Source organism: Leucopleurus acutus (assembly GCF_964270905.1).
Source record: "Leucopleurus acutus genome assembly, chromosome: 7".
In the NCBI taxonomy this organism is placed as follows: Eukaryota; Metazoa; Chordata; class Mammalia; order Artiodactyla; family Delphinidae; genus Leucopleurus; species Leucopleurus acutus.
The window spans coordinates 95,170,398-95,197,775 of record NC_139150.1 but is presented as its reverse complement, the minus strand read 5'-3'; positions in this window follow the sequence as shown (position 1 = coordinate 95,197,775).

The window sequence follows — 27,378 nt, the reverse complement described above, 5'->3', positions numbered from 1 at the left end:
TTCATTCCACTGTGACCTGAAAAGATACTTTGTTTCCAGTCAGTCTTTTACATCCATTGAGACTTATTTTGTGACCCAACATATGGTCCATCCTGGAGAATGCTCCATGCGCACCTTAGAGTGGAAGTTGAGTGGTATATTCTGTATATGTGCCTTAGGACCAATTGGTATATAGTGCTGTTCACACTCTCTCTTTTGTTAATTATCTTCTCTCTCATTGTTTTATCCATTAGGGAAAGTGGAATACCAAAATTTCCTACTATTGTTATGGAGCTTTCCATTTCTCCCTTTAATTCTGTCAATGTTAGATTCATATATTTAGGAGCTCTGATATTTGGCACATATATGTTTATAATTGTCTTATCTTCAGTGTGAATTGACCCTTTTGCCATTATATAGTATCCTTCTTATATATCCTTTCTATCTCATAAAAGTTTTTGACTTAAAGTTTAATTTTGTCTGATATTAGTATAGCCACCCCTGCTCTCTTTTGGAAAAAATTTCCCCATATTTTCACATTTAACTTATGTGTGACCTTATCTCTAAAGTGAGTCTTTTATAGACACGATACAATTGTGTCCTGTTTTCTGTCTGTTTTGCCAATCTATATTTTTAGATTGCAGAGTTTAATCCATTTACATTTGAAGTAATTATTGATAAGATAGAACTTTTCTTATGTGCTTCCAGTGTGTCTTGTACCTTTTTGTCCTTCATTACTTCTTACTGTGTTTCACTTTTTTAAGATGATTTTTTTTATTAACACATTTTGATTTCCTCCTCATTTTATTTTGTGCATATTTTATAAATATTTTCTTTGTGATTACCATGAGAATTACATATAACATCCTAAAAGTATAACAATCTATTTCAAGTTTATAACAAGTTAACTTCAGTCACCTACAAAACTCTCCTCCCTTACAGCTCTGTCCCATTACTTTATGTTTTTAATGTCATAAATTATCTATCTATATGTTGTACCCATTAACATAGATTTATTATTAGCTTTTGTGCTTTTGTCTTTTAAGTCCTGTAAAAGACTAAAAAGTGGAGTTAAGAACCAATATTACAATAATACTGGTTTTTATATTTTTCCATGTCTTTATCTTTACTGGAGAACTTTATATTTTCATATGGCTTTGAGTTACTGTCTAGTATCATTTCATTTCAACTTGAAGTTCTGCCTTTAGGATTTCTTGCATGCTGGTCAAGGGATAATAAATTCACTCAGCATTTGTTCATCTGGGAATGTATTAATTTCTCCTTCATTTTTGAAAGACAGTTTTGATGGATACAGAATTTCTTTGTTGATAGTTGCATTTCTTTTGGCATTTTCCCACTGACTTCTGGCCTACAAGATTTCTGCTGAGAAATCTGCTGATTATCTTATTGAGGATCCTTCATATTGACAGGTTGCTTTTCTTTTGCTATTTTCAAGAGTCTCTGTCTTTGACTTTTGACAGTTTTATTATAATTTGTCTCAGTGTAAGTATCTTTGGATTGATATTATTTACAATTTGTTATGCTTCTTGTATTTGCATATACATGTGTTTCCTCAAATTTGGGAATTTTTGGTCATTATTACTTCAAATAATCTCTATGGTTCTTTCTTTCTCTTCTACTTCTGGGACTCCTCTAATACCTGTATTGATTTGCTTAGTGGTACCCCATAAGTCCCTTAGGCTCTTTTCACTTTTCTTTAATCTTTTTTTCTTTTTATTCTTCACACATGATAAAATGTGTGAAATGACCTCTCTTCAAGTTTGCTAATTCTTTTTCTTGTCTATTTGATTCAGATATTGAAGCTCTTTAATGAATTTTTCAATTCTATAATTGTATTTTTAGGCTTCAGAATTTCTGTTTGTTTATTGTAATTTTGATCTCTTTTTTGATATTCTTATTTTGTTCATATGTTTTTCTGATTTCTTTTTGTTCTTTGTCCATGTTCTACTTTAGCTAATTTCTTTAGTGTCCATTTCCAGAGATTTATTTTATTCCTCTGAATGGGCCACATTTACCCATTTTTTGTATGCTTTGTGAACTTTTTTGGAAAACTGGGCAATTCAAAAACACAGCCAACTTTCCCAGTCTTTGCAGACTGGATCTGTGCAGGGAAAGACCTTCACTAATTAGCCTGGCATACTGGCATAACGTCTTCTTAGGCCTTTTGGGGGCATGCATCTTCTCTGGGACTGTACATGTGCTTTTTTCCCTGATTTTCCCATATACATGACGGCTTTTAAATGTCTTAATGTGCCTAAGAGTCTCACCCCTGCTTTTTCCCATGGCATTAGATGTTCTATTGTGTTCCTCTATGTAATCTATGGTCTCCCTGCAGTTTTCAAGTGTTGTGGCACCTGATATACAAATATTGCCACTGTAGAGGAAGAAAAACTTCTCTTTCTGCTCTTTTAGGTTCTGTGTCTAAAAGTTAAATTGACAGAGACAGTTTAACAGGAGAAAGAACAATTTTAATTATTTATGTATGAACAGGAGTCTCACAAAAATATGAGACTCAAAGAGGCAACCAGATGATGGAGGTTTATATACCATCCTGAGATAAGAAAAGAGTAGGGGTTTGGGACTTCTAGGTGTGGGGAAAGCACATTTTAGGAAGATAAGGAAAGAAAATGTATGTTAAATCAATGTTGCTTTATGATGCACATAAGATTCTCTCAGGAAAAATTTATCTCTGGAAATAGCTCTCTTTCTGGTATAGATATCTTTTCTAATGGAAATTTCCTGTATAAAAGTAGATTTCCTTTACAAATAGGGAAATTTAGACTTTATCTTAGGCAGGTAAGGGGGAAGTAAAGAGGTTTTCCTGAGTCTGCTGGTTCTCTATTGCCTTCAGCTCAAAATAATTCATATGCCGAAGTGGTATATTTGGGGGTGGCATACTCTGAACGCCTTCATCATCATTCCTATGTGATTTCTGAGTCAGGCAAGACAGAAATTTTGTCTTTTGGACAACTGCCAGACAAGCTAGAATGTTGCAGATAAGTTCATTTTTTTCTTTTGACCCAAGGCAGGTAGTAGGAATTGGGTGCCTTCCTCTGGACCACACTCTTCCTGCCTCTGACTCCAGACTGGGATCAGGGTGAGCAAAACCAACACATAATTTCCTACTGCTTTGAGTGTGGCCTTTTCTTGACTGGGCATTCACTTTGTTGCTGCATATTCTTGACTGGTTTTTAGAGCTCCCATAAACTTACTTCACTCAGTCTGTTGTCATTTACTTGATGCTTCCATGGGAGAACAAGGGTTTGGACCTTCCCAGTTTGCCATCTTGCTCGTTTTTTTTTTTTTTCGGTACGCAGGCCTCTCACTGTTGTGGCCTCTCCCGTTGCGGAGTACAGGCTCCGGACGTGCAGGCTCAGCGGCCATGGCTCACAGGCCCAGCCACTCTACAGCATGTGGGATCCTCCCGGACCGGGGCACTAACCCGTGTCCCCTGCATCGGCAGGCAGACTCTCAACCACTGCGCCACCAGGGAAGCCCTTGCTCAAGTTTTTTGACCCCTGTATATTCTTAATTGGTTTAGATCTTGGGTGGGGAGTGCATGGCGTTTATGTACTTCACCCTCAAATTTCTTCAACCCAACATACTGAGACAGTGATGAATGAGGCATTCATGGTGTCCACATTCATTTAGCTTACAGTCAAAAGGGGAAGACAAAATAAATAAGTATAAACAGCTAATAAATAAACAAATAGAAGATGTAAATTAATCACGATCTAGACTCTAAAGGAAGCAGAATCTAGGGACTGGGTGATGGGTGGTATATTAGTTTGCTGGGGTTGCTGCAACAAAGTACCACATACTGAGGGACTTAAAGAAACAGAAATTTGTTGTCTCACAGTTCTGGAGGCTGGAAGACTGGAAGCTACAGTTTACAGTTCTAGAGGCTTCAAGTTGTTCTCAGGGCCAGATTCCCTCTGAAACCCAGGGAGAATCTTTCCTTGCCTCTTCTAGCATCTAGTGTTTTCTGGTAATCCTTGGCTTTCCTTGACTTGTAGATACATCACTCCAATCTCTGCCTCCATCATCAGATAGCTGCCTTCTTTCTCCCTGTGTATCTCTTCTCTTCTTCTTAGAAGGATGCCAACCATATTAAAGTAAGGGCCACTGTACTCTAGCATGACCTCGTTTTAACTTAACCAGTTATTGTGACCACAAACCTTTTCCAAATAAAGTCACGTATTGAGTTACTAGTAATTAGTACTTCACATATTTTTTTTTGCGGGGGTGGCACAATTTAGCCCACAGCAGGAGGTGACGCAAGTTTAAACAGGGCAGTCAAGAAAGGCCTCTCTCCAGGCAATGCATTTAGGAATAGATTTGAGGCAAAGAATGTAGTGGAATGACCATGGCAAAATATGCTCACAGAGCAGAGATGCAGAGCATGTGCAACAGCCTTGATAGGAGGAAAGCCTTGGTGCATTTGGGGAATTGAAAGAAGCCCAGTTGGGCTGGCACTTGAGAGCAGCAGGACATAGGGCATGAAATGAAATTGGAGAAGCAGCAAGCCACTGGATCATGAGAGCCTTGGGAGCCAACATAAATGTTGGGCTTGATTCTAAAAGCTCTGGGATTCTCCTCCAGGCTTCACTCCACCTCACTGCTTGGGGAACAGACAGGAGATCCCAAGCAAGCATAGATGAGGGGGGAGAGCTTAGAAGCTCAGACTCATCCGATGATACCGTCAGTCTTTTTGATTCTTCAAAAGGGACAAGAGTGAGAGGGACAGAAGACTTGTTTCTGCTACATATTTTACAGATAGAAAAGGGAGAAATGATGATGTGGAAGAGACAAATGCTTAGAATGAAGGTAATCCTGAGCACAGTGGAGAAACTGTCCTGCTAAGGAGGAGGAGTGGCTGTGTGAGTGGCTAGAAAGGGGGATGCTTGAAACCAATGTTCCATTGTCCTGTAATGTTTACATAATGACGCCAGGGAGCAGGATGTGGCCATCAGTGGTGATGGCTGGGGTATGGTGGGGGAAAAAGTCACTGGAAACAAGGAGATAATGGAAAGAAGAGAGCAGAGTGTGGGATGAATCTGTTAGGTGGTACTGGATCCAGGTAGAGAGAAAGACCACCAGACCCAAAGCATGGCGATGAATGGAAGAAGTTGTCACAGTGTAAAAGCAGGCAGTATTTTGCAGCCAGACAGGGAGATATGGCTCAGAAGATACAATGCATTGAGACCAAGGAGGTAATGGAGCAGAGAGGAAAAAACAATCTCTGCTTGAGATGCTACAGGAAAAGTGGGGACTGGAGAACAATCAGCTTTTAATTAGGGCAAAGGGGTGGCAGACTCTCCCACAAAGCAGTGTAGGATTTAGAGGAACTTGATGAATAAGGCACAAGTGTTCCATTGGCTAGAATGGAAGGTTAGGGGAGAAGGGAAGGCAAGGGGTTTGATGGGCTGGATCCGGGGATGTGCAGAGCAGTGCACAGGGTTGCATTTTATGGATAGAATCATCTGTATGTATTCACTAATATTTTAGTAGACCAAGAGAACTAGGTCAACCTTAGATAAGGCAGGGATGAGAAACTCTCTGAGATTACAGAAAACAGATGTCAGCTTTAGTATCTGTGTAGCCTGGGTAAGCTGAAAAGATTAATAACAGATAGCAAGCATGGTGCTTTGTCCTTCTTGGGCTGAATATAGTATGGAGGGAGGCAAGGAGAGACGCAAAAACACCTTAGACTTAAAAGCATCTGGTACATTTGTACAGAGCCTGAAAGGATGATTAAAAATACAGAAGCAGAATGAAAACTAATGGAATAATATAGAACTTTTATTCTCTGTAAAAAGATCTGCCTCTGAAATTCTTTATTCATAACAAATTGATGCTATTCTCTACAAGTCACCCTTGGCTTCTAAAGAGGGTGCTGCCACCCACCACCACAATCACCCCTCAGGACTGAAGCCTCATTGCCCCAGTAGCTGGAGTGTTGCTGTTGAAGGCTGTCAGCTGATTTCTTTCCTGGGACTTGCCCTTAAAAGGGCCTAGAGGGAGAATAGCATACATACAATGACTAATCCAGGGGTGGTTCTCAATGTGGGACATCTTTGAAGGGCCAACCCAACTTCAGAGGTCTTGTTTTGGGGCCAGGGAACTTGTGGACAAAAATCAATGAAAATTTTATTTTCTTCTTCTCTTATGTTCATGGGCATGGGTTTTTTTTCTCCACATAGATGTGAAAACCTTTTTGCGTTTCAGGGCTGAGATCTTACTTTGGAGGATCTGGCCTATACAGGGGTTAGGCTGGAGTGACTCCATGGGGAAGAAGATAGAGGTAGGAGTTTGAGCAGAAGAGAGCTACTCCCAGAGGTGGACATCCTGACTGCTCACAAGATTGCTGGGAAATGGGGTGGTCTTCTGGGCAGTGGAGTCCTGCACCCCACCCTTACATGGTAGAAACTTAGAAGGGATGGCTGCACAGCCAGGTACTATGGTGCTGGGGAAATCTGAAGGACAAGAAACATCTGGGAAGGGGGTGTATTTCTTCCAGAGCACATTCTATCCAGATGATACCCTTTCAACAATTTGTAAGGAGATATGTTGGCATAGCATTTGTTAAAAATATAATTAAAAAACAAACTTTAGTGCAATGTGTTTCAAACTCTACTCTGCATCATCACAATTACCTGATCACCTGGATTGTTTGCTAAAATGCAGATGGCTGTGCACCACTTTCAGAGATTCTCTTACAGTAAATCTGGGGTAGGGCTAAAATGTCCATTTCTAAAAATGTCCCAGATGATGCTGATACTGCTGGTGCCCAGAACCACTGTTTTAGAGAAAACAGGATGAAAGTGAGACAACGCGACACATAAAGAGCACAGCCCAAAGGTGTATCTTTTCATTATGTGCTTGCTTGCTCAGCAGCAAACTAGAGCGCGTCGCGCCTTATCCCTCAGCTCGTGACCCCATTGTTAGAATGTGGCTCTACCTCTCCCTTGATGGTGTCTGGCACTCTGTGGATCTGTAGACCCAGGTCCTCAATGGAACTGCCAGCCCTCACCTGGACTATGCTGCCCCGGAGGAGGAGCAGAGTTGATGTGCTTGGTTGTGCGGTTTGCATGATGTACAAAGGTCACCAGCTGAGGGCGAGAGTGGTGCTGGGGTTCAGCAGGTGCCCCACTCACCCAGCTGGGGACCTGGCGTGGGCTACCCCTGCCCCAGGCATGTTCTCTGCACAAAGGGTCCTCTGTCCCTTAAGCCATGTGCTGTCTTGGGGATGAGGTGGGGAGAGATTGTGTGCACCTAGAGCAGGGTCCTTTTTCTAACTTGCACAGAGGCTAAGTGTACCCGTGTAGAGTCTTAAGTCGAAGGGCAAAGTGAGAATGCAGCTGGGGAACTTCTTTTTTACAACCACCCCTCAAAAGGTCCTGGGACACATGTGTGAGTCTGTGGAGAAGCACGGGGCTTGCTCCGAACGGGGGACACTGGGTTGACTGAGCCAGTTTCAATGTGCTTTAGAAAATAGAGGAATGTTATGCTTCTCGTACCTGAGCACATTACCACTTGTTATCAGTGTCTTCATTACCTGGGTGGCTGAGCTCAGTGGGTCCCAGCTGCAAGCAGCCTCAGCGTGACCAGGGAACTTGTTACAATCACACATTTTGGGACCCACCCCAGCTGTGCTGAATCAAAAAACCTGGGATGTAGCCCAGCTGGCTGTTTAGCAAGCTCCCTCCCCCCAGGTGATGCTGATGCAAGTTAGAGTTTGAGAGACACTGGCATCCCGCCTCCAACAAGCCTAGAAATCTGAGGATCTTATTACATCAGATCCTGAGACTGTAGCCTTGGGAGCAATCTGTTCCTTCTGGCTGATGAAAAGTCAGGGCTTGTGGAGAGTGACAAGAGACACCAGGGCCATCGTTTGAAGTATTTTGTTCCTTGTTTAAATGTGCCCTCTGGGACCCTTGCTTCATATTCTCAGAACAAATAATGATTATATGTGGCAAAATGCAGAATTCCACTGCAGTGTGGAGTTTGCAGAATCAAACTGGCTTCCTTCACCATCTCCATATTCTTGCTCCCTACTAATTTGGTGCCGGAATTTGCTTTTTACCTTTAATATGTTTACCTCTTTAAATCTTTCACCCTTCTCTATTCAGCCCTCAACTTCCATTTTATCATTTAACCTGATAACCTACGTTTTGGGATTGTCATGGGAAACACCTCAATTTGATGGTTCTTTCAGATTGGAGAAATGGAGGCAGACACCGAGGGTCTGTGTCTCTGAGACCTCATTTGGGACAGCTTTCCTAAAGGCCATCCACTCCTTTGTAATGAAGAGAAGACTGGGAAGAGAGTGATACCCTGTTTTCAGGCATCATTAAAATAGTAGATTTGCTGATGGTAGCCTTAAATGACAAAAATGGTTTTTTATTCATATTCCAATGGCCATAGCTTCAAGGTCAGAATTAGGGTGAATGAGTGAGCAAAATAAATTTTCTTGATTACATACATACTAAAGTAAGATTAAAAACAACAACAACACATATTTCCTATGAATAGCAGGGCAGAAATTTACTTTGGAAATGAACATCAAAGGACAATGCTAACTGAAATTGTAAATTGGAAAGTCTTAGAATTGACAAATGCAATTCTTTAAGCAAAATCAAATTTAAAGAACAAAAAAATATTGCCCAATTCTTTTAGAAAATTCGGTATTAAAAAAAGAATGAGTTATAATAGGGAGAAGAACTCTTCCTCAAGTGTAGTTTATATATGGATCAGTGTTATAGGAAAGCATTTTCTTTAAGTGTCGGCACAGAATTGTTAGCCATGAACCTAATTCTTGCTGATTTACCTGTTTTTGGTCAATGCTTATTTGACAACGTGTTTTATCAGTGTCAGAAAATATACCTGGTTATTTCCCTGAAATACTGATGTGAAACTACTCAGTGTAAAAGCAGTTTTAGCCCCAGATTGTTACAGGAGCCTATTAAATTAGAATGTATTAATCTGCAATGTGTGGTTGGCTGTTCATCATGGCCCGATTTCATCTGCCTTATAAATGAGGTTTTTAATTTAGTAGCTGGATACTGAAAGAGAGCCTTACGCGTTTAGTAGTAATTATAGCTGGTAATGTGAACAACTAAAACAAAAGAATCTGGTGCACTTTCAATGAAATTATTTTAACCCATTGAATTCGCTGAGAATTCCAGTCTTGACCATCTATTCCAGGAGCACGCAGTAGGTGGCACCTAAAAGCTCTTTGGAGGCGAGCAGACGCCATTTAAGCAGGAGCATCTGCCGCTGCAGCAGCTGGCACAGCTGAGAAGTCCGAGATTGAAGGGGGAAGAAGGAGGGGGAGTTGGAGGACTGTGGGGCGGCTGTAACCACCCTGGGCCGCCCGGGCTGGGCGGCGCAGGTGCGCGGGGGCGCGGGGCGCACGGGCGGGCGAGCAGCTGACAGTATCGTCACGGCGGCGCGAGGGAGCGCGCGCCCCGCCTGCCTGCGGGAGGAGCCCGCATCCTCACAGCCTGCGCTGCCCTGTCCTATGCGAGGCGAGCTCGGAAGAAGCCCAGAGCAGAGTTGTGTTCATCCTCAGGTAACCGATTTCTCTTCCTTTGCTGTGACTTCGCTGCTTCTTCACTGGGGCACCGACGGCTTTGGCATCCTTGTTTGCCAGCCCCTGAGAAGGGACGCTATCTGGGAGGGCGAGTCAGCAATATAAAGATTGGGGTTGGCGAGGGGGGAAAAAGCTGCATTTCTGTATCCTTGTCAGGGAGGGTGAGCATGTTGGTACACTTTTCTAAAACATGTCCTTAAAAAGAAATCTGCATCTTACACATTATTTGGGATTCCTTCCAAAGCAGGAGTTCGTGTTTTAGAAAATTCTACGGTGCAGGTGTTTCTATTAATGTGGAAGTTGATTTAATGGATTTAGGAAAGTCCTGAAAAGATGTGGTCCAAAGTGAGTGAAATGCGAGGCACGTTAGGGGCTGCTGTTTTGTTTCAGCGTGTTTTCCTACTAGACCGGAGCCCTTCGCGGGCTTGGCTGAGACTTGGCTGAGACTTGGCTAAATATTTTAATTCTCCTTTTAAAGAATGTGTTTCATGACGTTACAAGTGTTTTTCTCCTGTTTCGTTGTTGTAAGAACAGAAGATGGGAAAGGCGCCGCATCCCATCTTTAGTTGTAAGATTGTGTTTCCCATTAAGATGACAATGACTGCTGACAGCTCCCGGGGTCGCCTGCAAAGCATTGCTGGTTTCTCACCATGTGGGAACCTGCCTGAGTCTTCCGTCCTGAAAAATGCTGTTTTCCTCCTTTAAAACTCCTATTCACGTTCTATGGGGGTTTGGGAGACTTTTAAAACTAGAAGCTCTGTGAATCATGTTACATTCATTGAATGGTGAAATACACCGTTGTGGTGGAATTGTTTCTTCCCGCTGTGCAGTGACACAGCTTGCCTTTCTTAGGAATTTATTCTACATATTTGCCCACGTTGTTTTTTGAATGACCCCCTAACGTGTGAGAAGCCAGTCTTACCATAGGGGACCTTTTTTGCTTTGAACTAAAAACTTAAAAATATATATATATATTCTTTTTAAGGAAGATTTTCTAGGTAACAGTAAAAGGCTGGAGAATTTTACATTCCAAATCAGTCCAAATGCGCTTCTTTTCCAGTGGCATTTGGATTCGAAGAGGTGGAGTGGGAGGGAGAGAAAAGAGGAGGATAAAATTAGAATAAATTTAACAAATTTGTGGGGGAATACTATTTTTTTGGTTGTTGCCTGAAATTGCAAATTGTCAAGAATTCTATCTCTGGAAATGCAGGAGATCCTATGAGCTGAGGTAAATGAAAATCCATAGTTCATTTTATAGAAACAGAAGACACAAAGCAGGGAAGCATTTTCATCCCATTTAAGACATGGCATTTAATTTGGTAATAGGGACCATGGTGCCTGGTGAACACAGGAAGGAAGGGGAGAGAGAGGTGATTGTCTCCACCATTGCACAGTATTGCTGCTCAGTTATCTCTGCAAGATGGCAAATATATGTGCACGGTTATTGCAGAAACCTCCAGAATCTTTTCTTGTTACATCTTTAATAGAGTTGTTCCAAAGAAGAGACTCAGAAAACACCTGAATTGAATTCCAAGTTGTGGAAGTCCCTTTTCAGCTTGTGTCTAGCAAGCTAGCATTCTCAGCAATCAGCAGTGCCATCTCACCATGAGAACAGAGAAGACTTTATTCATTTTATGCTGTGCATCTCCTAGAAACCACACCTGACTTTATTAGAAATGTATTATTTCAGGAGTAAATACTGTCTCTAATCTAATACCTGCATATCTTATTGAAAAACTAAAACCTTTGAAAAATAACAGGGTTCTTTTTTTTAAGAGTGTAGCTGTGATAATAAACATATGTTCATTTTTCTAATTTTGTGGCCATAGTTGATATATATTAGTATATTGGAAAATAACATTAATTTAGACAAAATCATTATTTTCCCCCAAGATAAAGGAAGTCAATTTTTGCAGTAGAGAAGTTCTTTGTTACAAAGAGGAACATTTGCCTGTCTGGGTGAGGAGGTTGCCTGACAGCTGTTTTAAGTTAAAATGGGCTCAGTGCTGACCTGTAACATTCAGTTCAGATGACCATGGTGCCCCATTCCCGCTAATATGGTGAATCGAGTCTATCTGTCTTGTCTGTCTATCATCTGTTTATCATCCAGCTATTAATCATTTATTTATCTACTTGGTATGGATGTTTATAATGGACAGATGTCTTTTTAAAGGCAGAGCTGATTTCTAGGACACTGGTTTTGGTTCTGATTTTTCTAGGAAAATAGCTGCTCTTAAAAGGGGAGGTGGTGATTGTCATGTTGTCACAATTGCTAGCATTCTTTTACAAGTAAAATTGACACATGCATGCACATTTAAGGATTAACATAAAAATTATTTGATTTCAAATTATGTTTTAGTTTTTATTTTTATTATGTGGCTTGCAAGTCTGGCTTCCTTGACCAGGTAAGTACTTTTTAAAGTACTCGGAACAAATGCCGTCTCATCCTCTCCTCCTTTGCTCTTGTCACTAGCAAATTCAGGAAAGGAAGATTGCTGTAGCTCTCTCCTTAGTGCAGTTTTTTCCCATAAATCAGTACCGTCCAATAGAAATAAAGTGTTTGAGCCATATGCATAATTTAATGTGTCTTAGTAGTCACAATAGAAAAGTAAATATAAACAGGTGAAATTAATTTTAATAATATATTTTCTTTAACCCAGTATATAAAAAAATGAACATTTAAAGATGTAGTCAATACAAAATACTAATATTTTACATTTTTTATGTTAAGTGTTACACTTACAGAGCATCTCAATTCAGATTAGCCATGTTTCCAGAGGTCAATAGCCCATGTTGCTAGAGGTTGTTATATTGACCAGCACAGCTATAGAACGTTAACCTTTTGACAAAACAATTTAAAAGCTGAAATATTAAATTAAACTGGTTACACACTATCAAAAATAAATATATAAATGATCTCAAATTGCTATAAGACCTGTGTCCTACCCTGCCCTGCGATTAAGTACTTGTGCAGTCTTGAACCTATTTTTACTACTTTATCAGTAAAACAAGAGGATTGGGTCAAATACTTCCCCTGGTTTTATGAAAAATAACCAGTAGATATGAATTCAACCTGCAGGCAGCCTAGAGATCTACCGTAGCAGAAAAAAAGGGAGCAGACTTAGTGGTGGGCATTTCCATTTTGCACCAAGTTTGCTTTGGTCCAGTCCCTGAGGTCCCATGCCTCATTGGAGATCATTCAATTTTCATATTGAAATTACTTTACTGGACAAGTGGCAGCAAACCCACTGTAAAATCAAATAGATAACTAGTGAGCTAGTATTTAGATCTTTTAATATTATCCTTCACTAGCATGCGTATCTTTGTTCGTATCTATCTATTTCAACACCATTAAACAAAGTTTGGTGAAAGGTAATGCTTTATAATTGACTGATCCATGAGTACTGACTTCCTGAAACACAGAAATGAATACCTTAATGAAAAGATGTCAGTTTCTTCACCCAGTCTCTGGATAGCTTGTGTGATCAATGAGTGCTGGGTACCATTTCCATTGCATGGCTTTCTGCCCTGGAAATCATAACAGGACCTTTAAAGAGAGCTTTTTTTGTGTATGAAAGGAGTTTATGCACTGTTTTTCTAAAACTAATTAATGTCTGGAAAGTGATGTTTTTCTGAGGAAATAAGAGAACAGAGGAACACTCCATTAGGCCTCCCTATAGTAATTTGTGTCTTTCTCTGTGTGTCTCTGTCTGTCTCTCTGTGTGTCTCTCTCTCTCCCTCATCCCTCTTCCCCCCCACCCCTTAACTTCCGAAGCTGGGCTCCAGAAGAGTACAGATATTCATCAGCATTTAGACAGAGAAGGCTTTGCAGGGGTAACTTATGTCCTCTTTACATTCAGAGGTGTTTTATTGGAGCACCTCTGTGACTTCTGACTTTGGAGTTTATCTTCAGATGATGCTGAGCAAAGAGGAAAAATGATCAGTATCCAGGACTCTGCATCCAGAGCAAAGTCAGGAGTTCTCTCAGGTCTCTGTTACATTAAAAATCCAGCTCAAAGGCATTTTCCTTTTGGTATAAACTTGAACTCATCTCCCCAACACCACCACCCAGCTGCCACCCCCCTCACCCTGCCACTTACATATACACCCATAAGAGCAGTGGGTTATATCATTGAAATAGTCCCCTGAGATTTAAAGAAAAGTGTTTGTGGAATAGTCCCTACACTTAAAGAAGAATTGTGCTTCTCTTTTGAGGCCCCTTTGGGCTTCATTGGGTTCTTGACCACAGAGTAGTGGGAGGGCATCACAAAATGTAAAACTGACCTTACTGTTTTTGTGAGGTGTATGTAAGTGTACATCTGTGTAAGCCCTGTGTAAGCTCTATGCAAGGAAAAAAGAGCCTGGAAATGTTGAATGATAGAAATGACTGGGTGACCTAGATTTTGAAAAGAATCTAAATTTTCCAGGATATCATGACAACCACATGTTTATATATTTTTGATTATTCAAAGTAGATTTACAGATGGCACTCTGGGCACCTCTTCTTTGTTCTGCCCTTCTTTTAAATGTTAATTTAAATTCCTCTAAATATACCATCAATTTCAAGATGCAGAAATAAATCAGATTGTTGGAGCAACTATTTAAACATAAAGAATGAAAATGTAGATATAGAGAATGTTTAATGATCTCAGAGTAGGGAAGAATTTTCTAAGGATGATACCAAACTGGGATTCTAAAGAGGAAAAGCTTGTTAAATTTGGCTTCTCAGAAATTTAAAATTTCTGTCCAGGAAAAAGAAACACCATCGAAGGACAAATGGCAGCTGGGAATAAACATTTTCAACTTATTTAAGATGGGGTCTAATTTCCTTAATAGAGTAGGTCTCAGATTTTGAGCATTCAAATCACCTGATGGGGTAGTTAAACCTGAGATTGCTGGGTTCAACCCAAGAGACTCTGATTCAGTGGGGCGATGGCAGTTGGAGCATAGTCCCAGGTGAGGAGGACAATGCTGGTCTGCTGAGCACAGCTTGAGAATAACCGCCTTGAAATAGGACAGATAACGATCATTGCAAACTAATAGGAAACTGAGCAGAGCACAGGATCATGCAGGTCTCAAAGATACAAATTACTTTTAACATATGAAGAAATGCTCAGTCTCACACAAATTAAATAAATACAGTTTAAACAGTCATGAGAAACAGCCTTTTTGTTACATTGGGGAGGATCCAAGAATTGATAATACAGGCCCACTGGGCTATGCCAGGTGCGAGGAACTAGCACTGTCACACACCATTAGGGGCAAATTGGTGGTAATTTTGGAGAGCAACTGGCAATCTCTACCCAATTTAAAATGCACATACACTTTGATCCAGTAGTTCCATTTATAGGAGGTTAGTCTACATGTAGACTCAAAAACGTGATGAGATAATTATATGTTTGTTGAGCAAAGAAAGCAGTCAGTGAGAAACTGGTTGATAAATGATGGACCATCTCAGGAGTTCTATGCAGCTGGTAAAAAGCACAATATGGCTCCGTATGTACTAATATGGATCTGCATGAACACTGGGTACCACACTTGCATTTGTGTGTGTGTGCTTCTGTCACTAATGAGCTGTCAGTTGATATCTATCCCTCTTTGCCTAGATACCATTCTGTTAACACCTGATACCACTAAACTCGTAACACATACTAAATGTTTCAGTACAAACCCTCCTTTCCCATTTGATTTGTGCTCTTGACTATTTCTGGTGATTGAAACAGAGATCATGTTGTATAAGATGCCACTGTGAGTTAATGTGAAAAAATGAGCCTGATCAAGTTAATGCATTGGAAATGACATATATATATATATATATATATATGTCATTATATATAATGTCATTATATATATCATATATCATATATATATAATTTCATTTCCAAACATGACATATTGGGTTTTTTTTTACACTGATTATTATTTTATACTATTTTCATTCTTACTTGGACATTCTGAGAATTTTCTCTCTGTCCTTTAGGACAATTCCAGGTTCCGTTGAAGCTGTTCTGTTTCCATTATGGAAACACAAGCCAGGTTTGGGGCCCAGGGATCTTGGTCTACAGCCCTGAGATGACCAGTGTGACCCAAACCTTAACTGCAGGGCTTGTACTAATTAGGAACTGTGAGTCTTTAACTCAGCACTGAAAGGCATGTGAGTCATAAACATTTTTGTATCATCTCATTGCCTTTTCCTAAGACCTGCGAAGACCAGCAAAATCAGAATTCCTACTCCGACTACAGTCTCATGTGGCCTGGCCCTTCACTGGTCAGCCTTATCAGGACACTTTCGCCCCTGGCCTTGGGACTATGCTAAAATACTGATTCAAATATCCATGACGTAAGTATAACCCATGTTTTCCTACAAGCGGGTGTTATATTAGCCACCTGGTATCGTTGCTCAGAGTTCAGCTTTTGATGTGGACCTTTTATAAGGCATCTCTAACCTTTTTGATGAATCAGAAAACATCACAGTCATCCATTATTCCCTGCCTAACATCATTGTTACATTTTTTAAAATAAATACGAGATGTTCTGAAAATTGCTTGGCAATATTACATGTTAGTGTAAAAAGTCTTCCTCCAACACTTCATAATCCAGAGCTCCTTGTTCAGTTGTTTCTAATTTGGACTGGCCTGAATGTCTTATTGGATTTGCTAAACCTGAGTTGAATGCAGGTTCTGCCACTTACTAGCTGTGCATCAGTGCACTGTTACTTTAACCACCTAAGTTCTCACTTCCCTTATCTGTGAAATGGGGCTGCTGATACCCAAATCAGAGACGTTTTAAAGATCAAGCTTGTCTGGGACCTCTCAACACTGGCTAGATGGTCAGGACTCCTGGGCTGTGTTGGTGGTTGCTATTACAACCTGGCATGAAGCCCATTGTCTCATAGTTGCACTTTACTTCTGGATGGAATTCTGGCCTTTAGTTTTAGCTTTTCCTAATTTACCTAGTATGTACACTCTCCAATTCATCTAAAAATATTGATTTTTTTCTTTACATCTTTGTCTTTAAGCCAGACCTACAGGACTCCCTATTTTGTATCTGGTTAAATCCATGTTCCCTCCTTTACGAGCACTCTTTTCCTCTGGTCTTTGACTGAGCTCATCTCCCCTCAGGCAGTCCTGACTCTGTAACTGAACTCACAGTTTTGAGTATGCAAGAATATGCCTGCTTGATAGTTTTGTCATTCTGGTCTTGAGCTATTTATCTATGTAATGACTTCAGGGGTCCTGGCCTTGAAACCTGCTAAGGACTGGTGGTGCTAAGGGCTGGTGGTTCTACGGCCTGTGTTATGCTGTCTGTCATTGGATTCTAGACACATCAGGAGCTATAGCCTTTTGCAGCGAATTTTGCTGACCCGCCTAGTAACCAGAGAACAGACACAAGTATGTATTCACTGATTAATGGTTCCCAATTCCCGACTGTATGCCCTTGCCTTTTCTCATTCCATCAGCTTTGGAACTCCTGGATATTCTACACTCACCAAGGGCATTGCCCTCTGGTTTAGTCTTCTCACTCACCTTATGTTCAAATGTCATCCAAGTGACTTCAGTATTTTCCCTCCACCCCTCTTAAGCTCCACACCCACAGTCACAGGGGATCTCATCAGTGCTGGAGGCTCTCCCACTTCCAGAGAGAATCTTCTCTCTGACCACAGCAATCTGATTCTGCAGCATCCTTGCTCAACTTCTCCTTGAGCCTCTCCCAGAACTTACACTTTATCTTGCTAATGTATTGTTACCTTCACATTAACATTTAAACATGTTCATGTCTCTATATTTAATCAAAACTGGGTACCACTCAGCCACCAATTCACAACCAGTCTCAGGAAATATTTCCAAGCTGCCTGTATCAATGTCTGCATCTCATGATCACTCCTCAACCTATGGCAATCTAGCTTCCGCCCAGGGTGTTTTTGGAGCATCTCTTGCTAGTGTCACCAGTGACCTTCATTGCTTCTCAACCAGCAGGTGCTTTTGTGTTCTCACTGTACTTTACGTCTTCCTACCAGTTTACATGGTCAAGCCCTCTTCTTTTTTGAAGTCCTCCCTTTCATTGGCTTCCACAAAATGCCCTTCAGTGCAGTTGCTTTTGTTTCTACTATTTGTTCACTCCTTCTCTTAATTCTTTGCAGATCCACTGCCTTTTCAAACAGTACAGTTTGGAGTCTCCTGAGGCTGTCTCTAAGTCCTGTTGTTTTTTTCTCTGTTCCTACAAGCCATGTGATCCATAGACTTGGCATCAATCCCTACCTCAACACAGATGACTCCCACCTGTGCATTCCAACCCCCAATGCTAGAGTTGCCCTGAATGCATTTCCACTTGCCCACTTGATGTGAGCCCTTGACTGTCCCAAAGACACTTGGTGCTCTGTCTGCTGAAAATCAAGCTCATGATTTTCCCCTAAAACCTGGCCTTTGATCTTATTCCAGCTCTCCAGTTCCACCAGTTGGAATCCTTAGGAGTTTTCCTTGACACTTCATTCTCTCTTACTCCACGTCTTAACTCTTTCCTCCACCAGCCATCACTCATTGCTGTTGATGTCACTTTAACTGTTTTCTGTCTTTCCTGCTAGTTTAAACTGTCTGTTTTGGGCCCTTTTTATTTTATTTTATTTTATTCATCCACGTTAAAAAAATTTTATTGGAGTATAGTTGATTTACAATGTTGTGTTAGTTTCAGGTGTACAGCAAAGTGAATCAGTTATACGGATACATATATCCACTCTTTTTTTTTTTTTAGATTCTTTTCCCATATAGGCCATTACAGAGTACTGAGTAGAGTTCCCTGTACTATACAGCAGGTTCTTATTAATTATCTATTTAATGTATAGTAGTGTGTGTATGTCAATCCCAACGGGCCCAATTTATTATAATAGACTTCTTGTCCTCTTTATATGGTAAAGCCAGACTCCTTCAATGGCTGTGGGTTGCCCCCTGAAAGCCCATATGATCTTGGCCATGCCTCCCTTCTACTAGCTTCACCTCATTATCACTTTCCTCTTGCTGACAGTGATGTTCATGCCACCCTCCTTAGAGTGTTTGGAGGGCTCTGTCTCCACAGGGCCCTCACATGGTCTTTGTCCAGCTTTTTTAATACACTCCTGTAGCGGAGGGCCGTGGACGAGACCTCTCCAGTGGCAGAACTGCCCTGCCATTGATATAGTGGTATGGTCCACACTAGTCCTCTGTCATTGTAGCCTGGAAACCACGTCTGAGATCCCGTCCAGCCCACCACCAAAGCAGGGGTAACCACCGCAGGTGCATGCCAGGTAGAGATGAAGCCCAAGGTCTCTGTTCACGTTGCTCTCGCCTGAGGCACATTGCTTGGCCTGGCCTTCCCAGTTTGTTCATTAGAAGTAAAGTGCAGATTCATTCACACACTGAACGTATTCTTATTGTGCACTTTTTATGGGTCAGGCAGTGTTCAAGCACTGGGGAGACAGCAGTGAATGAAACAGATAAAACCCCTCATGGAGCGTATAATGTAGTGGAAATAAACACAGTTTTAAAAAGGCAAATTGCAAAGCGTGTCAGAAAGGGATATGTGCTATGGAAAAAAATAAAGCAGAGAGAGGCTAAAGACTGCCAGGGTTGAGGCTAGAACTGTAAATTCAGATGAGGTGGTCAGGGAAATTCTCACTGAGAAAGTGACATGTGAACATAGGTGTGTGGGAGGTAATGGGGGAAGAGTGCTCCAGGTAGAGGGAACAGCCAGTTCAAAGGCCCTGAGGCAGGAGCATGGCAGGCATGTCCAAGTAGCAACGAGGAGACAAATGTGGCTGGAATGAAGTGAGCTGGGGAGGCAAAATAGTAGGAAGTGAGAATACGGGTGGGGGCAGAGCCCTTCACCTGTTACTCTCAGGGAGACAGGGCAGCCAGTGGGTTTTAATCACAGGAACGATGTAATCTGGTGTCTGGGTGGGGAGCTGATTGGAGTGGCTCAAGGCCTGAAGCAATGACCACTTAGGAGGCTGCAGCAGTGATCCAAGTAAGAGGTGACGGTTGCTTCGAGAGTGTGAGGGCAGTGGGGAAGATGATTTGTGGCTAAGTCTGGGCATGTTTTGAAGATACTGCTGACACACTTTGCTGATGGGATGGACATGACGTACAAGAGAACAAGAGGGGTTCAGGAGGGCTCCAAGGGTTTTGGCCTGGACAGCTGGAGAGAGAATGTGGGTACTGATTGAGATGAAGAAAATTGTAAGCAGTTTAGGGTGATATAGGGATTTCAGTTCTGCACATATTATATTTGGGATGTCCCCAAGACAACAAAGTAGAGATGTTTGGGAGGGAGAGAGACATATGACTCTGCAGTTTAAGAGAGAAGCCTGCCCATGGGTATGCAGTTGGACATTGTTGGCATGTGGATGACAGCTAAAGACGTGAAACCTGATGACACCGATGAGAGGGTGATCATAGTGGGGAGTGGGGGGAGGTAGCAAGAATGGAGGTGTGAGGTAGTCTTACTGGCTTGTTAAATAGGAGTGATGACACTGACCCACCTCCCCTGCCACCACCCTCGCCCCGGCTGGACCTCCTGACTGTCTCCTGCCCCTCAGAGTCCTCAAGGAAGTCTTGGCACAGCGTGAGTCAGACCTATCACTTCTCTGCTCAAAACCTCCATGGCCTCCTGTCCTTCTCACAGTAAAAGCTGCCTCTACACCACCCCCCATCCCCTGCCCATTACCTTGCTGGTCTCATCTACCTTCCTCCCTCCCTCCATTCTAGAATCCTCCCTGTTCCTAGAACATGTCACGCTAGCATCTGTGTTTACACCTGCTGTTCTTTCCCCTCCCAGGTATTCAGAATTCATACCATCACTGATCTCAAATCTTTGCTCTAATAGCAGCTTGCCAGGGAGCCCTTCTCTGGCTTCTGGCCACCTCTGATGGCCACTGTACCTCCTCAAAATGTAACTGAAAGATACTGCGTTGATGTATTTTGATCAAATGCACTCACACCCATGGAAACCCTTCATTTGAAAGACTTTTAAGATGATAAAATAATGATTTTCAAGTTTTTAATTGTGCAGATAAGAGAGCTTTTAAGGGAAACACTTGCATTGCTTTCGGTAAAATCATGTATAAAAATGCCTCCACCATTACATCTCTTTTCAAAATGCTCTCTCCATAGGACAGTTGTTTTTCCAAAGCAGGTACTGATCCCTCCCTCATGTTTTGAAATGTCATCTTTCTATTACAGGGATGGAGAAGGGTGCTTATTTTTGGAAAATACCTGCTGTGTGGCATACTACTAACAGCCACCTGCCACCCAGAAAATGGTTATGAATGTAGAACAATTGCTTTTTGTGTAATAGAAAAACATGACTTGCCTTTTAGTTCTGCAACACTTATATTTTCTTTGCGGCAAGATGACTAGTGAACCATCATGTAGTAGAAAATATTTTCATGGTGGTTCCTCATCTTCTTATAAAGTATTGTAAGGAATCTACTACATCGTAAAGGTCTTATTTCTATATATTAAAAAATAAAATATCCAAATGCATGATATCCAGAAGCTCCTGCCTGCTTTTGGCTTCAGCTTCTTTGCTGCAAGAACTGACTGATGAACAATGCAATAAATTCATTTACCTCTGGTTCTGTCTATATAATGTCACCACATATCCTCGTGTAATTTTTTATTTCACTTGACATTGCCAACCTATGAGTGGTTACTCTTACGTAGATTTTTCAAAACTTGATTTTGTTACTTTAAAGAGTTCATTGATCTTTTCTGGTACAATTTTCCTTGGTCAGCTCACAAAAATGTATTTCAACAGCAGATAATCAACATGCGCTAAAGTGTTTCTGATGTGTCCGGCTTGGGTTGGATAAAATAATGTGCTGGCAGGTGAAGTCCATGGGGTCCCTGCCTTAATGGCACTGATACTGGAGGGAGAGGGAGAGAGAAAACACAAATAAATACCAAGAGAGAAAAATCAAATAAATAGATACCGAGAGAAGAATAAGTATCTTATTATTGAAAGAGAATCATTCCAACAAATAATAGATGTGCTGAAGTGTGTTTGAAATATTTCTGCTTTGCTCTGTTTAGTAAATATCTCCCCTGTGGAAACTTCTAATATTGGTTCTTTACACCTTCAGCATTGTTTTCTAATTATCTTCATACAGGACTCTGAGAAAGGCATGCATTTTAGTTTGTCATCATGCATTTTGGTGTATTATTTTATATATTTTATTATGGCAGAAAAGTAACTTTTTCCAATGACTTGTGGCATTTTGCCTTTCAATATTAATAATAAGAAGATTCTAAGCATTTAAAAAAATCAAGTTTAGGGCTTTCCTGGTGGCGCAGTGGTTGAGAGTCCGCCTGCCGATGCAGGGGACACGGGTTCGTGCCCCGGTCCGGGAAGATCCCACATGCCGTGGAGCGGCTGGGCCCGTGAGCCATGGCCACTGGGCCTGCGCGTCCGGAGCCTGTGCTCCGCAACGGGAGAGGCCACAGCAGTGAGAGGCCCGCATACCACAAAAAAATAAAATAAAATAAAGTTTAGTTAAATTTTGTAACATACCGGATTAAGTATAATGTGTTAAACTTTGCTAAAAAAGTGTAGAGATTTGTTCTACAGTGGTGCAACCCAATAGATAAACAATGTGAGCCACATATGTAATTGTGTATTTTCTAGTAATCACATCTAAAAAAATACACAACTGAAGTTAATTTAAATCATATGTTTTATTTTACCCAATATATATGAAATATCATTTCAACCTGTAATCAATATCAAACTTATGAATGAGATATTTAACATTCTTTTTTATACTAAGTGTTCAAAACCCAGTGTGGGACATCTCAATTCAGTGTAGCTGAGTTTCAAGTGGCTACAGTACTGGACAATGCAGTCCTGTGGGCTTAGTTTTAGACGCAGTGACTAAGAGTGATGTGTCACAGTACCATTGATCAGTATAAAATTATGGCCTGGAAGTAGGTGCAAAATTTAATTGGTCTTCTCAAGAAATTAGACTTTTTTAGCCTGGTCGGATTGGATTAGATCCTTATTGCTATTACTGTGTAATGTGGATGACACAGGAGAAGGACTGTCTGCTCTGCCAGTGCTGCTAATTGTGCTCACGTTATGAGCGTGGTTTTTAATTCATAGTTTTGTTTTTGCTAAAAATATTTTACTTACGGCCATGTATTTTTATCGTAGTAAAATATACATACATAAAATTTTCCGTTTCAATTGTACGATTCAGGGGCATCGAGTACATTCACATTGTCGTGCCACCATCCATCTCCAGAACTTTTCATCTTGCAAAACTGAAACTCTGCACCCATTAAACAATTAATCCCCATTCTCCCCTCCCCCCAGCCCCTGGTAAACCACCATTCTACTTTCAGTCTCTATGACCTTGACTACTCTAGGGGTATTTCATGTAAGTGGAATCATATGTTATTTGTTCTTCTGTGACTGGCTTATTTCACTTAGCATAATGTTCTCATGGTTCATCCATGTCGTAGCATGTGCCAGAATTTTCTTCCCTTTTAGGCTGAATAATATTCATTTGTGTGTATATACTGTATTTTGTTTATTCATCTGTTGATGGACGTTTAGGTTGCTTTGGCTGTTGTGAATAATGCTGCCAGGAGCAGCATTGTATATCTATATAGCAATTATATATCTGTTTTAACTATTTTGAGTATATACCCACAAGAGGATTGCTGGATCATATGGTAATTCTTTGTTGAAGTTTTCCCACAGTGGATGCACTGGTTTAGATTCCTAGTCGAATTGCACAAGGATTCGAATTTCTCCACATCTTCCCTAACATTGTTATTTTCTGTTTGTGTTTTGTTTTGATTTTTGATAGTAGCCATTCTGGTGGGTGTGAGGTGATATCTAATTGTGGTTTTGATCTGCTTTTCCCTGATACCTAGTGATGCTAAGCATCTTTTCATGTGCTTATTGGCCATTTGTATATTTTCTTTGGAGAATATTCAAGTTCTTTATCCATTTTTTAATTGGTTTTTCTTTTTACTATTCAGTTGTAAGTGTTCTCTATATATTCTGGATATGAGATTCTTATCAGGTATATGATACACTTTCTCCCATTATGCAGGTTCTCTTTTAACTTTCCTGACACTGTCCTTTGTTGCACAAAAGTTTCTAATTTTGATCAAGTCCAATTTATCAATTCATAACAAATCGCAAGGGGCGCCAAATAGCCAAAACAATCTTAAAAAAGAACAAAGCTCAGGCTTCATACTTACAGATTTCAAAACTTATTATAAAGATACTGTAGACAAAATTGTGTGGTACTGGCATAGGAATAGAGACCAATGGAATAAATTTAAGAGTCCAGAAATAAGCCTAATTTACATTTACAGTTAATTGAGTTTTGATAAGGGGATCAAGACCATTCAATGGGGAAAGAATTGTCTCGTTAACAAATAGTGCTGGAACATTGGATGTTCACAGGTAAATGAATGAAGTTGGATCCCCTCACACCATATTCAAAAATTAACTCAAAATGGATCAATGGCCTAAATATAAAAACTAGAACCATAAAACTCTTAGAAGAAAAGGTAGAGGTACATCTTCATGATGGCAAAGGATTCTTAGATATAATGCCAAAAGCATGAGTAACAAACTAGTTCATGATTGCGTGAAGGAATCTTTTTTATCCACTTGCTAATTTTGTAAACTTTCATTTGGCTAAAACTAGAAATCTACCTAACCAAGTACACGTATAGAATCATGTTCCAATAGGTTGACAGTGAAGGAAGGGCCCCAGGCTGCACACAGCAGCACCTTAAGCCATCACCCCTGGCTTTGAACAATTTCTTCTCCTTGCTGGGAGAGCTTCCATCCTCCAGTTGTCTTCATCTTTTGGTGTTTATTTCCCCCCATGGTTATCATGCTGCATTGGGCATTCAGGGTCAAACTCGGTAACTGATCCTTTGACTAGGACAATACTCTTTTTAATCCACATAGTTTACCTTTTGACTCTCTTACCCACATAGAAAAGAAATAAGCAGAAAATGGCCCAAACATAGGCTCTTGGCAGTCTGAAAAATGTCACTAAGTGCATTTTATTGGGCTGTTTGGGCTTCTTGGCCGTCATATTTTCCCCAAGTGGAATAGTTTTAGACAAACATCAGTGAACTGTATTTCTGTGCCTAAGCTGTGGGCTTATTTGCCTCTCAGTAATGAAACTCTTAAAGAAAAATTTATTCTACCCCCTTCCATTCCAAGAAATGTTACAAGTTCTCTATTTCATTGTTGCAGATATTAGGAGTCTTGTGATGAGTGCCTAAGGATTCCCCCCATGTATGGGATGGGGGCTCCATTATCTGGGTGCAGATGTGTCACCTGCTTTAGCACCTGCACTAATATTGCTAGGGTGGGTGTCTCCATAACACTATGGAACAAGATTCCTGAAAAAAGGATTCTGCTTCTCTGGAGAAGGATGAGCCATGGATATTTAACTCTTCTTTATGATCAGGCAGGCATTTCTCACTAATAAATCTCTCATTTTTTATGTTCAGCTAAGGTAGTGAAATGGATCCTTAATTAAATTTAAGATTCTAAAAATATGTCAAAGTACACTCTCTTACCTAGAGAATGTAAGTTCTGTTAAAAATTGTTAATTTCTTTTTGTTATACTTATTTATGCTGTAGTATCAGCAATAGTCCTTATTTTTACTTAAATGACCCATTTGCCTTTTATTAGTAGTAGTTTTAAATATAGGCTCTCAAGTACCAACTTTAAATATGGAATTTGCTTAAAGGTAATAAAGTTTAAATGTTGTAATGAAGACAAATCTACTTGAGGAGAAAGCATTGTGGAAAACCAAGGCAAAAACTGAACAGTTATAGCCTGTATAAACTTCAGGAAATGAAGGTACCCTTGATCTCAGACTGTTAATGGGACTTTTTGGCAGGATAGTATACTAAATTGTCCGGTTTTTCCAAAGGCTGACAGCTGAATTCTTGTAATCTATGATTTTTCTCTGGTTTCAACTGTTTTTTTTTTTTCCCTGCATTTGTCATTGATTTTTTTTAATTGAAGTATATAGCTGATTTACAATGTTGTGCCAATCTCTGCTGTACAGCAAAGTGACTCACTTATACACATATATTCTTTTTTTTACTATTCTTTTCCATTATGATTTATCCCAAGAGATTGGATATAAGACCCTGTGCTATACAGTAGCACCTTGTTATTTCAATTATTTGTTTTTTGAAGCAGGCTTAATTCAGGGTATAATGCAGATAAAGATGGTGGTTTTACCTGAGCTGCTGCTGCTTCTTTTTTCTTCTTTTTTTATTTTTAATCTCATGTACGTGAATTTAATGTGTCTTCCAAAGGATACTTGAATAGGCAACTTTTGTGACTCAGGAAATCAAGGTCCATTTTCCCTACAATCCTTGGTGGGCCTAGGATAAGCCTCTGATAATTCTGCACCCAATTACAATGTGGAGGAGGTTTCCCCACACATCCAACGATTCTTCAGACACCAGCTGGATGTCCTTCCATTTGACTGAATTCTGACACTATCACCCAGATATAGCATCAGCCTCCAAAGGTTGAGGGCTCACCTACAAGACTGTTCCCTGCTTCAGATGCCACTTGCCAAGTCCAGGTTGTTACCAACTAGCTGTAAATCAGAGGTTCCTGCTAGCCCCTCCTTAGGTTTGATTAATCTCCTAAAGTGGCTCACAGAACTCAGGAAAACATTTTACTGACTAGATTACTGGTTTATGATAAAAGGATACAACTCAGGAACAGCCAGATGAAAGAGGTGTATAGGGAAGGTATGGGGAAAGGGCACAGAGCTTCCATGCCCTCTCTAGGTGCACCATTCTCCCCATGGCTCCATGTGTTCACCAACCTGGAAGCTCCCCTAATCCTGTCCTTTTGAGTTTTTGTGGAGGCTTCATTACACAGGTATGATTGATTAAATCATTGGCCTTTGGCTACTGATTCAACCTCCAGGCTCTCTCCTCCCCTCTCCTCCCAGGAGGTGGGAGGTGGGGCTGGAAGTTGGTTAGTTATCCTGGCAACCAAACCCTAGTCTTTAAGTACTTTCCCAAAGTCACCTTATTAACCTCAACCCAGGTGATGGAAAGGGGCTTGTTATGAATAACAAAACACTCATCTTACACCTTTATGGTTCTGAAGTGTTTTTAGGAGCTAAGGACAAGAGGCCAAATATTTTAACAAAAGATGTTCCCACTGCTCTTACCACTCATGAAATTCGAAGAGTTTTGGGAGCTGTGAGCCAGGAACCATAGACAAAGACCAAATATATATATGAGAAATACATTTTGGTCGTCTGAATGACCAAATATATACTTCTTATAAATCAAAATATTGCACCTCTAACCTGATTTTCAGTATTTAAAATGTCTCATTTTGAATCTTTATTATAAGACACACATTTTTATATTTTATGATATTTTGGGATGGATAGTTTACTGCCTTTCCTTGATACTTTCCTTCATTTGTCTGTTTATGTATATGCTTTTTAGAAGTGTAAGGGACTGTAGAGACAGTTTAGTCCAAACAAGTTCAAGAAAAGGAAAGTAGCAGGGTATATGTAAAGTCATTCCAGACAACCTTCCTATATAGGGACTAGGCTGTTGGTGAACAGATCTGCGCATCAAGAGAACGCACTCTAGCTGCCTTTCCCAGCCAATATGATTCTTCTTTAAATCAGTGGGCTACAAGAGACCAACAGACATATGGTGAAGCCAACCATATGAAAGAGAAGGAACACAATGAAGAAATGGAACTAGAGGTATCTCAG